At 44.2% G+C, this 14295-nt stretch overlaps 1 long non-coding RNA gene across 1 annotated transcript; it reads left to right on the forward strand.

Annotated features, from left to right (window-relative positions):
* Positions 1–5939: 5939 nt before the first annotated feature.
* LOC142491216 (uncharacterized) lies at positions 5940–10822 on the forward strand. The gene is made up of 3 exons (XR_012800349.1): positions 5940–6041; positions 8207–8381; positions 10755–10822. It is a non-coding gene; the product is annotated as an uncharacterized LOC142491216 (long non-coding RNA).
* The last annotated feature ends 3473 nt before the right edge of the window (positions 10823–14295 follow it).

Raw genomic sequence — 14295 nt, forward strand, 5'->3', positions numbered from 1 at the left:
GCTGTGGGGTCCCCAAGGAAGGAAGCTGTGGGGTCCCAAGGAAGGAAGCTGTGGGGTCCCAAGGAAGGAAGCTGTGGGGTCCCAAGGAAGGAAGCTGTGGGGTCCCAAGGAAGGAAGCTGTGGGGTCGCAAGGAAGGAAGCTGTGGGGTCGCATGGAAGGAAGCTGTGGGGTCCCAAGGAAGGAAGCTGTGGGGTCCCAAGGAAGGAAGCTGTGGGGTCGCAAGGAAGGAAGCTATGGGGTCCCAAGGAACTAAGCTGTTGGTTCCACGGAAACAAATCGGTAATAGATATTTTGCTTTCATTTCACCATAATATTTTTCTTAATTATCTAATAATCCTTTAGAAATAATGAATCTAAAATGATCTTGCAATATTATAAAATAAATAATAATAATACAGAAAAAGTGACATACAGAATCTTTGTACCACTATAGTATTTTTAGACACAATCCCCATTTAAGGAGTTCCACATTTTCTGAATCCACTATCCTAGAAATGTTTAGAAGGAATAAAAATATTAATACAGTAATTGCCCTTGTCTTACGTCAATCATCTTTTCCCCAGAAAAATGTCAGCACACTGTGTAGAAGGTAATTTGCGTTCAAGCTTTTTCATGCGTAGTTTCAGGCTCTCGGCTTAAACCCCCGTTCTCAGAAGCTTAGAACTTTTGATGCATCAATTGTGTCAGACGGCAACTTGGAAGCTCTGGAGAGAGTTAGGCATGTTTGTTTTGCCAAATGTAATAAAAGTCAGAGCAGTCGTCTTAGGAAACATGTGGTCCAAACAGGGGGCGGCTGCATTGTACTTCTTTGTATGATTTTTTTTTTAGCAAAAACAGATTTACTATAATGTTGACAGAGAAAAATCTATACTGTACATATTTATTAACCCTTTAAAAATAAGATTCCCAAATCTATTCTTTTTTACGTAGCTATATTCACTTATCGTTTATTACTGTATGGAACAGGGATGCGCAATCTTTTCCCCCTGTGTTCACCTGCCTGCTCTCCTCCCCTGCTCGTGCCCCCCCGCACCCCCCTGCTCGGCTCCAGCATCAAATGATGCAGTGGGGTCATGTGACATCACATTGCCATGGCAATGCGCTGTCACATGACCCCGCACCATCATTTGATGCCGGGTTACCATGACGATGCGTCGCTGGAAGCCGAGGTAAGTTATATAATATTAGACAGCACTCAATAAGGATAATGAGATCCTAATACATTGAAATGTTGGTGCAGCGGGAACAGGGAGGGCCCCTAAACCCTCCAGAATAGCTATAACAATTGGAACAGTTCCCAGCACTCAGTTAGAACACCGTGGTCTAAAGATAAGCAAACAGGAATTTAATTTGAAAACACATAATAGACATACGCACACAGAGCCACTAATATGGAATACTCTCAAACACTAAGCGATATCTACAAGCGATCAATAATAGCGGAGCACATGGGGTAAGGGAAGGAAGGGAAGGAGAGGGGGAGGGTGGGGTGAAAGACATCAAGGGCAATGAAATCAAGGGAAAAGAGGGGGGGCAACCTTTCAGGGGTAAACCCCTTCTTCAGACCCGTTCCCAATGATCTGGGGGATCACTGGTTTTTCCCTCACCCTGAACTAGAGCCTCCTAAAAACAAAGAGATAGTGAACTGCTGCAACCAGTACTGCATATAGCGATAAGCCCAAGCAAAACCACACCTATAATGTCTACCAAGTCAGACTACTGTAACGGATTTTCTGGCCTGGCTGACCCACCCAATCTCACATTGGCCCATGTGGTCTAACCAGTCCCCATTACATGGTCTTGTCTGGTGGTGCACCTGTTGGCAACAGGACTCCTGTGTCTCCCGCATGATGTTGTGTGGGGAATGCCAACCCAGACAGGCAGCTGAGGTAGTGTTTGAGCAAGTCCTACCTACATACAGTGCAGCGCCTCCACCTCATCAGGTCTCTGCGTCCGCATGGAGATGGTCCTGATGAGGAACTCCTTCTTGGTGGTGCCTTCCACTGGAGAATAACTTCACACTCACACAGTGGGGTTGTCTTGAAACAGGGCATCTTTATTGATGGTTAGGCAGACTGCCCCTCGCAGTTTGCAGCTCAGCCGCTCATCTTGTGATGTACTTTCCCTTCAAAAGGTCTGCCCTCCCAATGGAGTTGGATCACCTCTCCCCTCAGGGAGATCACCACCTGTGCCAGGTCCATTGACACAGTGTAAGCTCAGGTAGCCTTAATGCTGCGGCTCTTGAACTAGGACTGCCCCACTAGTTAGCGCACAAGTAGGCTCCTTGACCTCCAACTGGAACCTAGTCATGTAGAACACCTAATGTTGGCCAGTGCTGTGCCTTATATACCTCAGGAACAGGCACATCTCTGATGTCACTAACGGTGGACTCAGAGCATGTTACCACTCCCCTTGAATACATATGACACCTCACCAGGGTGTGAGGGCAAACCTCCATGATTGATACTGGCAAACCTGCAACTTACCAGGTTTACTGCCAACATGAGAGAGAACTGTATGCCATTTTACAGCATGGCTACACTACATAAAGAACAGACTGTTGCAACCACATATAATGTATCAGATCAATGTGTTTCAGCCACCAGGACAATGTATATACAGCACTATAATACAGGCGAGTGCGCAACCCCAGCTCATATGGAGGGAAGGAATCAGGGTAAGCTGACACTATTGGGTAAGGCACAAACAAGACACCGGTTTGGCACAAGCTTAAAGCAAAGAATGCAAGTCTATCTCACGTCAGGATCCTGGAACTGCGTCTCTGCTGCAGGCAGCGCTTTAACCCTCTCTGTGTCCACGTCACCAGGAGGCGTGGTTTCAGGGCGTCCATTCTCCATACTCAGGCTGTGGCGGCTGACGACGTCACTTCAGGGCGTGGCTACACGGGCTGATAGCAGATTGGATGCGCGATCGTCATCGTGACGTCACGGGTCATCCAGGACGGTGCGCACCCATTGGCTGGCCAGCGTTGTTGATGTTGCTATGGTGATTGTAAGCTCAGTGCCGGGAAGTCAGGTTACTGTGCGCTCCGTGCCTCAGTTGTCCCCATAGTCTATAATTGGCATTAGCATCTGCTGTGCGATGCGCTTTCTGACCAGCGGGCTTAGGGAGGATTTGTTCCTGTAAAGTACCCCTAGTTTGGCATAGGTCTTGGTTGTCAGGGTATCAATGTGCATCCCAAATGTTAAATGGGAGTCAAACCATATGCCCAGGTATTTGAATCTAGTGACAGGGGTTAGGATGGTATTAGCGTTGGTTCTGATCTGTAGCTCCTTCTGCGTTGTGTAGCCTGGTTCCAGCTCTTCAGGGACCAGGGGTTAACTCTGCTCAGGAGAAATGTTGCAAGTTGTCTGTGACCTTTCAATGTAATCCGTTTTGTGTAACCAAAGCTATGTAGCATTTTCACCCACCAATCAGGTACTGGGTCATATTAAAGGCAACTGGCCTTTACCCTTCCTTAATGTATCCATGTTGTGGCATGGGGTATAGAAGGTGAGAGGGAGACACCTGTTAGATAGTTCTAGTAGGGATTCCAGAGCTAGTTCAAGCCAGGGCCAGTTCCAGCTGGTTCCAGCCAGAGTAAATTCCAGCCAGAGCAAGTTCCAGCAAGAGCTAGTTCCAGCCAGAGCCAGTTCCAGCCAGAGCTAGTTCCAGCCAGAGCCAGTTCCAGCCAGAGTAAATTCCAGCCAGAGCAAGTTCCAGCCAGAGCCAGTTCCAGCCAGAGCCAGTTCCAGCCAGTTCCAGCCAGAGTAAATTCCAGCCAGAGCAAGTTCCAGCCAGAGCTAGTTCCAGCCAGAGCCAGTTCCAGCCAGAGCCAGTGGCAGCCAGAGCCAGTGGCAGCCAGAGCCAGTGGCAGCCAGAGCCAGTGGCAGCCAGAGCCAGTGGCAGCCAGAGCCAGTTCCAGCCAGAGCCAGTGGCAGCCAGAGCCAGTTCCAGCCAGAGCCAGTTCCAGCCAGAGCCAGTTCCAGCCAGAGCCAGTGGCAGCCAGAGCCAGTGGCAGTTAGGGGTTCCAGAGTTCTGGGTTCCCGGTGTGCCGGTTGAGGTCTCTGATAGCTGTGCCTGCTGAACACGGCGTGGGAGCAGAACGGGGAAATCTCTTCCCAGAGGTCCCTGCGCCTAGGCCTGCAGGGTGTTCCCCAGTTACCCCAGTTGGGAGTGTGTGTTTTATGTACGTGAACAGTTCTGGATATTATTTTCCAATAAATTCATTGTTATGAACTCTAGTTTGCCTGGCGCGTGGATCCCCGGTGTGTTAGTCCTGCTCTCCCATGACACAAACTATTCAGTTATTTCTGGGATCTGAGTACTCACTTTTGACAAAGCTCATTTACAGCGTCTTAATACAGTATGCTCGTAGACCAGCATTTTCAGCCCAGCTGCCAGTAATAGCTACAGTACATCTATAGGGATTTTTTCACCCATTTCACCTAAAAGACCTAAGTGCAACGATCAGCTGGTAGCTATTTCTAGTACCTCTGCCAGGTCTATGCATGCACTATTTCAGAGTGGCTTGTTGCATATTATTGGGAATTCTCCCCTCTCCCCTCTCCGCACCTAACTTAATACCTTCACCATCTAATGACTCCAATTACCGGTGGAGGGCTAGTTTTACTGACCAGTTAGGTGACTCATCTGATTAGACCCACTTAGGCTACACTAGTATTTTACCTTTGTCCTGTTATCCCTGGTGTGATCTATCAGATCAACCCTCCAGTTGGCAATTAAAAGTGTATCCTACTTATTAAAATTGCAGATCAAGCAATATCCTACAGTACGTGTGTGTGTTTTAATAAATCAGTTCTCTACTATGAGAAAATACTTGTAGCATTTTAAAAAAACAAACAAAGAAAACAACTGTGAAGACATTTTTAATGTATTATAATATAACAAGCATTTTCTGTTTCTATAGCAACTATTCACAAAGTCACATCCCCTTCCTCTTCTGAAACAAGCTCTGGCACGCCCCTTTTTGAGCCCTTCCCTCTCTCTAGCAGTGCACCAATTGTATCTAGTGACTGCCTGGTCACATGATATTCCCCACAGAACCTTGCATCTTTGGCTCTCTGCTTCTGCACTGACAGCCATTTAGTGAACCCCCGAGCTGAATCTTCTCTGATGGATCTCAGGAGAACGGATCGATCAGCAATTTAGCTAATCACTTATCATTGTGTGGATTGTATTGATGCACAAATGAAAGGGAAAAAATAAATACATTTAATTTTTTTTTTTTTTTAAAACAGCAGCTTGGACTGCAGCTTTAAACTTGATGATCCTATTCTGCCATTTTGGGCTGTAACTGCCTACCTTTTCAGTACCTTCAAGCACACACCTACCTCTGTTCACTTGTAATTGTTTTTAAGTTTGTTTCTTCGCCTTATTTAGAACCGGTTTATTTAATGCATATGTAATAAAGTTACATTGCTATTCTGCTGGGGTTTGTTGAGTGCAGCCACAAAGGGAATTCTTTTCCTGTCATAGTTCATTCGAGCCCATTTCCTCGGTCTCCCAGGCCAGGAGTAGCCCTGTACGTCCCTACAGTTACACAGGGATATGTGTGTCCCTCCCACACTGCAGGGCCCCTTCTAAAGTTAGGGGCACTTTCCCCTAAGAATATAATGAACAGTGACCACACTCTTCCATACCTCTAAACATAAAGTGACACATAGTGAGACCCCCACCACTTCTTATCCTAAAGCCTTAGATCCCCAGGCCCAGTATTTATATACAATGGTGACATCATTGGTCACCATAGTTACAGGGGGGTGTTTTGGACCCTTAAGCTTACTCCCACTCTGGATGACAGAGTGGGCACCTTCTAGAAGGTGGGCGGAGCCTAACTGGCAGTTGCACTATTTGCAACAATTATTTAAAGGTCATTGCTTATTTTAACACCCTACTAAAGTTAACCTCTTATATAACAACAGGAATACACATATATAGTAGAATCCCAAATGGCCAAATCGCCCTGTACATACAATGAAGCCAGAATCTGGAGTTGGGCCTAGAAAAACCTAATATGGTAACCAGCTTCTCCTCGTTTTGCAGTTAGTTCGACTTGATGGCTTGTCACCTGAGTCAGAAGACTCTGACAATACAGTACGACTGAGCAGAAGTGTTAGCGGTTCCCCTCATCCAGTAGAGTGGTGACAGATCAACTGATGTTAACATAATTCAGCGTCAGCATGAGTTTGGGGGATTGGATCGCTGTCAGCTGCAAAACCCCTCATGTGTTTAGAGCAAAACTGGGAAACATTTAACGAGGTCACAAGTGAGGAGGTCCTGTTCCTGAGTTAGGCCCTTTCAGTAGGGACAGAATGTAATGATGTTCATCTCTAGACAGGAAGTGGAGCCGCCGGGCTTAGGTAGGATGGAGACTGACCTACCATAGCCAAGGGACAGAGTTCTGAAAGAGTATAGAGAAGTTTGGGTCACAAGCGGAGGTCAAGGCAGGTGTCAAAGGATCATAGTCAGGATCACAGGCTGAGTGAGGTCAAGGCAGGTGGCAAAGGATCATAGTCAGGGTCACAGGCTGAGGTCAAGGCAGGTGTCAAAGGATCATCGTCAGGGTCACAGGCTGAGGTCAAGGCAGGTGGCAAAGGATCATAGTCAAGGTCACAGGCTGAGGTCAAGGCAGTGGTCAAAGGATCGTAGTCAGGGTCAAGACAATAAGTGCAGCAAAAATCAGACAATAGGAAAGGAAATCCCTGCCCCGAAGAGCTTTCAATCTAAGAGATTTGAGGGGAAATTTACAGAGACAGCAGCTGAGGGAATAAGTGCTGTAGATGGCAGTGCTTGGCCACAATGGGTGGTATAAGTGACTGTGGGACAGTAGCCATGAGTGCAGGCTATTGGGATGCTTGATGTGTGGGGCAAGTTTTAAGGTTAGTCAGTGTTAAATGAAAAGGTTAACACCATTTACAGGGGAAGAGGTGGCAGGAGGCATGAGTGAGATCAGGTGTGTGTCTGGCTTCAGGCTTAGGGGAGATCCCCAGCAGCAGGAAGGAGTAGATAGAGGGTGAGAATAGAGGATTTGTGTGGGTGTTTTTTTATTGAGGGTTGTTGGGAGAGAGGTGTATAAATAATGGTGCAGTGGGGAGTGGGGAAGTTGGAGAGAACAGGGACATTCACAAAAGAGTGAGGAAACAGTAAACAGAAAAAGCAGTAGGGAGGGCATAGTGAGATACAGGAGGAGAGACTTCCCAGGTACTGGAGGATAGGAAGAGTACAAAGAATCACAGCTTTTAGAAAGTAAAGTTCTCACAGCTGTAAAGTTGTTGTTCAGAGTCCAGATCTTCCTCAAATCTTCACCTCCAATTTCACCTCCAATTTCACCTCCAAGATTAACTCTGCCACACACTTAAATGTTACACTTTGATGTTACACAGCAATATGGCTCACAGCCAAGGTATCCTGCCTTAAGTGATCTAAAACACAGTCACATTGACTAACAATTAAGGGAGGGGTCTGCCTAATCAACTCAGACACACCAAATTGGTTATTAAATTGTGGGATCTTGCAAATTGATTGAAGGAGACATACCAATTAATACATTTTAAAATATGTAGCTATTGATAGTAGTAAAATCCAGCTCACACACACCTGTTTGAAGAAATAAGTCAGAATGTTAGTCCAGAAATTCAGAATGCGTCCATGATTAAAGATATAGAAAGAAAACATCCAGAGATTATAACTCCAAGATTAACTCCACACACTTAAATGTTACACTTTGCTGTCAAGGCAGGTGGCAAAGGATCGTAATCAGGGTCACAGGCTGAGGTCAAGGCAGGTGGCAAAGGATCGTAATCAGGGTCACAGGCGAGGTCAAGGCAGGTGGCAAAGGATCGTAGTCAGGGTCACAGGCTGAGGTCAAGCCAGGTGGCAAAGGATCGTAATCAGGGTCACAGGCGAGGTCAAGGCAGGTGGCAAAGGATCGTAGTCAGGGTCACAGGCTGAGGTCAAGCCAGGTGGCAAAGGATCATAGTCACGGTCACATGAATGTAGGGTAGAAGAACAAAGTTCTATAATAGTGCTGCTATTCAAATCGTACAGATTTATCTAATATGTGTCTGGAGATGTTCTCTGTATATAGCTTACACCAAACATTTGTTTTTATTGTAATACCTTGCATTACTTTCCTTTAAACACACCTTTGCAAGATATCTGTACTGTGTTTCTCCCCTTTAGATTATCCCTCCCCCTTTCCTTACTAGAGGAGATGATGTAGAAATCGCCATGACTACATGGAAGGTTTGTAAACAACTCACCCAATTCGCATACACTGCGTTACGTCACTTCCGGTATTCTGGACTAAGCCGCGTCACTTCTGGTTTCCGGTCATGGCGGCTGAACGCTATTCCAGGTAATTAGTTCAGTATAAGAGGGGGAACACAGCACACCTATCTTCACTCTCTGACGAAGCGCCACACAGGCGTGAAACGCGTAAGAGGAGGAGATTTTGCACCCATACCTGTCTGCACCATGACGTGTCAATAAAGAATCTTTTTTATCTCACCGCTGCTGTCCTGTGGAGGCCTGTTGTTCCGCTGTGCTCTGCATTGCCGCATCCTGTGGTTACCAGACTGTCTAGTCACGGTCACAGGCTGAGGTCAAGCCAGGTGGCAAAGGATCATAGTCAGGGTCACAGACTGAGGTCAAGGCAGGTGGCAAAGCATCATAGCCAAGGTCACAGGCTGAGGTCAAGGCAGGTGGCAAAGGATCATAGTCAGGGTCACAGGCTGTGGTCAAGGCAGGTGGCAAAAGATCATAGTCAGGGTCACAGACTGAGGTCAAGGCAGGTGGCAAAGCATCATAGCCAAGGTCACAGGCTGAGGTCAAGGCAGGTGGCAAAGCATCATAGCCAAGGTCACAGGCTGAGGTCAAGGCAGGTGACAATGGAACAAAAAAGTTCCAAAAAGTGCGCGCTCTGCAATATTTGGCGGCCAATGTTCTGGGAAACTTCCAGTTACACATTTATTATATTGTAATTAGGTTTGATTGGAACTATGAAGACAGACGCCACACATACAGTATGAATTATTCTGATTGGCAAAGGATCTTCCTTAAAACTGGTTGTGTCGCATTCTCAAATCAGTTTGACACTAGAAGAATGTTCAGGAGATTTTCTAACATACGATAAGATCGGGAATCTATAGGTAGGCGGGGAGGCTATGCTATATATAGACAGGCGAGGAGGCCACACTATATATAGGTAGACGGGGAGGCCACACTATATATAGAAAGGCGAGGAGGCCACACTATATATAGGTAGACGGGGAGGCCACACTATAAATAGACAGGCGGGGAGGCCACACTATATATAGACAGGTGGGGAGGCTATGCTATATATAGACAGGCGGGGAGGCGATACTATATATAGACAGGCGGGGAGGCCACACTTTATATAGACAGGTGGGGAGGCCACACTATATATGTACACAGGCGGGGAGGCCACACTATATATAGACAGATGGGGAGGCCACACTATATATAGACAGGCGGGGAGGCCACACTATATATAGACAGGCGGGGAGGCCACACTTAATATATAGACAGGCGGGGAGGCCACACTTAATATATAGACAGGCGGGGAGGCCACACTATATATAGACAGGCGGGGAGGCCACACTATATATAGACAGATGGGGAGGCCACACTATATATAGACAGGCGGGGAGGCCACACTATATATAGACAGGCGGGGAGGCCATACTATATATAGGCAGGCGGGGAGGCCACACTATATATAGGTAGGCGGGAAGGCCACACTATATATAGGCAGGCGGGGAGGCCACACTACATATAGACAGGCGGGGGGGCTATGCTATATATAGACAGGCGGGGAGGCCACACTATATATAGACAGGCGGGGAGGCCACACTATATATAGACAGGCGGGGAGGCCACACTATATATAGGTAGGCGGGGAGGCCGCACTATATATAGACAGGCGGGGAGGCCACACTATATATAGACAGGCGGGGAGGCTATGCTATATATAGACAGGTGGGGAGGCCACACTATATATAGACAGGCGGGGAGGCTATGCTATATATAGACAGGTGGGGAGGCCACACTATATATAGACAGGCGGGGAGGCCACACTATATATAGACAGGCGGGGAGGCTATGCTATATATAGACAGGTGGGGAGGCCACACTATATATAGACAGGCGGGGAGGCTATGCTATATATAGACAGGTGGGGAGGCCACACTATATATAGACAGGCGGGGAGGCTATGCTATATATAGACAGGTGGTGAGGCCACACTATATATAGACAGGCGGGGAGGCCACACTATATATAGACAGGCGGGGAGGCCACACTATATATAGACAGGCGGGGAGGCCACACTATATATAGACAGGCGGGGAGGCGATACTATATATAGACAGGCGGGAAGGCCACACTATATATAGACAGGCGGGGAGGCTACACTATGTATAGACAGGCGGGGAGGCCACACTATATATAGATGGAGAAGGGGAAGGATCGGGGGTCCATCAGCTCCAAAGAAAAAATGGAGAACTCACCAGCAAAGAGGTTAAAATCTAATTTATTAAACTACATTAAAACATAGTAACAAAACAGCACAAAAATCTCTCCCACGCGTTTCACGCCTACTATGGCGCTTTGTCAAGGAGTACAGAGAATGGGGAGGCCCTGAGTATTTAACACACTCCCCGTCATGCAAAACAGTTGTAGTGAATAACCAATTAATTGTGTTTTGCAGGAAGAACAAATCGGAGAAAAGAAGAAAAAAGTGACAAGAAATCAGCACATTGTATGACAAACCATGACATAATAACAATAAATAAGATTGCAAGAAAAGTAAATAAATAAAGAGTCATAAATAGTATTGTTCAGAAAAGGTTTTGTTCCAATGGTCAAAGCATTAATACAAAAACCTGTCCCAGTTCACATAAATGACTAGTCATAAGAATGGACTTGTACAAAAGAAGTATTCAGTTAACTCATTCATGTGTGGATTGAATAATAACCACATCCTTAAAATAATGGTAAGTACTACTGTGTACATGTTATCTGGGAAGAATACAGAATGAATAATACAATCAATGTCATTAACAATACCAATGGAGCAAAAATAGAAAAATCAATAAATATATGAATAAATAAATACACCTGGCAAGACCATAAGAAAAAATATATTTGGAGATATATTGAAACAACAACACTGGAGTCTGTCTATAAGTCACAGGGGATGAAAACAGAATTAATCAAAGGGAGAAAGGGACTGAAGAGAAATTGCACTAGACATAAATTTTGTTAATACATAGTCAAAAAAAGTAGACCAGTGGAGAAATTACAGTGCAAAGTTATAGAAAACTCTTCAGGTCCCAATCCACATTTAACCCATTGGGTATAAGCGTATTCAGTGTGAATATCCAAAATGCTTCACGTCTATGAAGCAAATTGGCTCTGTCTCCACCCCTATGGTGTAACTTTACAGACTCCAATGCAATGCATCTGAAGTTCATTAGACTCCCTTTTTGGCAAATGTCAAAATGATTAGAGACTGGGTGCAACTGATCTCTTTAATAATTAGTCTCATATGCTCAAGTATGCGTTGCTTGAGTGGTCTAGTAGTAAGTCCCACATAACGTTTATTGCAACCGCATATGAGCATATAAATGACGTGATCAGTGTTGCATGTAATACATGACAATATTTTAAATGTTCTAGCATCATCAGACCCTGAAAACGTTTTGGTTTTTACAAGATATTTACACATTTTACAATGGTGACAAGGGTAGCAACCAGTCATATTTGGAAAGAATTCCGTGGGTTTTGAAATTAATCTTGGCACACTTGGTGAAATTAGATTGCCCAGTGTTTGAGATCTTTGAAAGACAACACGGGGATCATGGATCACCATATCTTTGAGAAAGGGATCAGTGGCCAAGATGTGCCAGTGTTTTTTAATAATCCTTTTGATGTCGTATGATTGGTTGCTAAACCTTGTAATGAAAAATGGTGGCATAGTGTTAATCTCTTTTTTGCGAAGCATATTCTTTTTACATTTTGTAAATGAACCTGTACCTTGCATTTGAATAAGATTCACTCTTGGCTCCATTTTTGCACTTAGATAGGCCTCTTGAAGTATAAAAAGCAATGGGAACATGCTTTGCCCCTTCCTATGCCAATCTGTTCATGGGTTGGTGGGAACAGTGCCACGTGTTTGGGGATGGAAACCCCTTCAGACATCTCATAGTTACTTATCACCATTATATTGATGACCTGATTTTAGTTTGGAAGGGCACCATCACACAACTGCATGCATTTATTTCACACCTTAATAACAATTCCTTTAATCTTATTTTCACAGCCCAGCACCATCACCATCACCATCACATCTCTTACCGTGATCTTTGTCTTTATGTTGACATAGACATGAGAGTACACACAGATATTTACAGAAAGCCCAATGCTCGGAACACCTTACTACATGCCAAAAGTTCTCATGATAAAAATCTGTTCAAAGGCATACCTCGGGGCCAATTTTTACGCCTCCGTAGGAATTGTTCCAGCAATGAGGATTTCGAACTTAGAGCTTTAGAGATGATCGAGAGATTCGAGGTGAGGGGGTATGATCCCTTTATACTTCAAGAGGCCTATCTAAGTGCAAAAATGGAGCCAAGAGAGAATCTTATTCAAATGCAAGGTACAGGTTCATTTACAAAATGTAAAAAGAATATGCTTCGCAAAAAAGAGATTAACACTATGCCACCATTTTTCATTACATGGTTTAGCAACCAATCATATGACATCAAAAGGATTATTAAAAAACACTGGCACATCTTGGCCACTGATCCCTTTCTCAAAGATATGGTGATCCATGATCCCCGTGTTGTCTTTCAAAGATCTCAAACACTGGGCAATCTAATTTCACCAAGTGTGCCAAGATTAATTTCAAAACCCAAAGAATTCTTTCCAAATATGATTGGTTGCTACCCTTGTCACCATTGTAAAATGTGTAAATATCGTGTAAAAACCAAAACGTTTTCAGGGTCTGATGATGCTAGAACATTTAAAATATTGTCATGTATTACATGCAACACTGATCACGTCATTTATATGCTCATATGCGGTTGCAATAAACGTTATGTGGGACTTACTACTAGACCACTCAAGCAACGCATACTTGAGCATATGAGACTAATTATTAAAAGAGATCAGTTGCACCCAGTCTCTAATCATTTTGACATTTGCCAAAAAGGGAGTCTAATGAACTTCAGATGCATTGCATTGGAGTCTGTAAAGTTACACCATAGGGGTGGAGACAAAGCCAATTTGCTTCATAGACGTGAAGCATTTTGGATATTCACACTGAATACGCTTATACCCAATGGGTTAAATGTGGATTGGGACCTGAAGAGTTTTCTATAACTTTGCACTGTAATTTTTCCACTGGTCTACTTTTTTTGACTATGTATTAACAAAATTTATGTCTAGTGCAATTTCTCTTCAGTCCCTTTCTCCCTTTTATTAATTCTCTGTTTTCATCCCCTGTGATTTATAGACAGACTCCAGTGTTGTTGTTTCAATATATCTCCAAATATATTTTTTCTTATGGTCTTGCCAGGTGTATTTATTTATTCATAGATTTATTGATTTTTCTATTTTTGCTCCATTGGTATTGTTAATGACATTGATTGTATTATTCATTCTGTATCCTTCCCAGATAACATGTACACAGTAGTACTTATCATTATTTTAAGGATGTGGTTATTATTCAATCCACACTTGAATGAGTTAACTGAATACTTCTTTTGTACAAGTCCATTCTTATGACTAGTCATTTATGTGAACTGGGACAGGTTTTTGTATTAATGCTTTGACCATTGGAACAAAACCTTTTCTGCACAATACTATTTATGACTCTTTATTTATTTACTTTTCTTGCAATCTTATTCATTGTTATTATGTCATGGTTTGTCATACAATGTGCTGATTTCTTGTCACTTTTTTCTTCTTTTCTCCGATTTGTTTTTCCTGCAAAACACAATTAATTGGTTATTCACTACAGCTGTTTTGCATGACGGGGAGTGTGTTAAATACTCAGGGCCTCCCCATTCTCTGTACTACTTGACAAAGCGCCATAGTAGGCGTGAAACGCGTGGGAGAGATTTTTGTGCTGTTTTGTTATTTTGTTTTTATGTAGTTTAATAAATTAGATTTAACCTCTTTGCTGGCGAGTTCTCCATTTTTTCTTTTGAGCGGATGGACCCCCGATCCTTCCCCTTCTCCGTCGT

The sequence above is a fragment of the Ascaphus truei genome, chromosome 3 (genome assembly GCF_040206685.1).
Source record: "Ascaphus truei isolate aAscTru1 chromosome 3, aAscTru1.hap1, whole genome shotgun sequence".
Taxonomy (NCBI): Eukaryota; Metazoa; Chordata; class Amphibia; order Anura; family Ascaphidae; genus Ascaphus; species Ascaphus truei.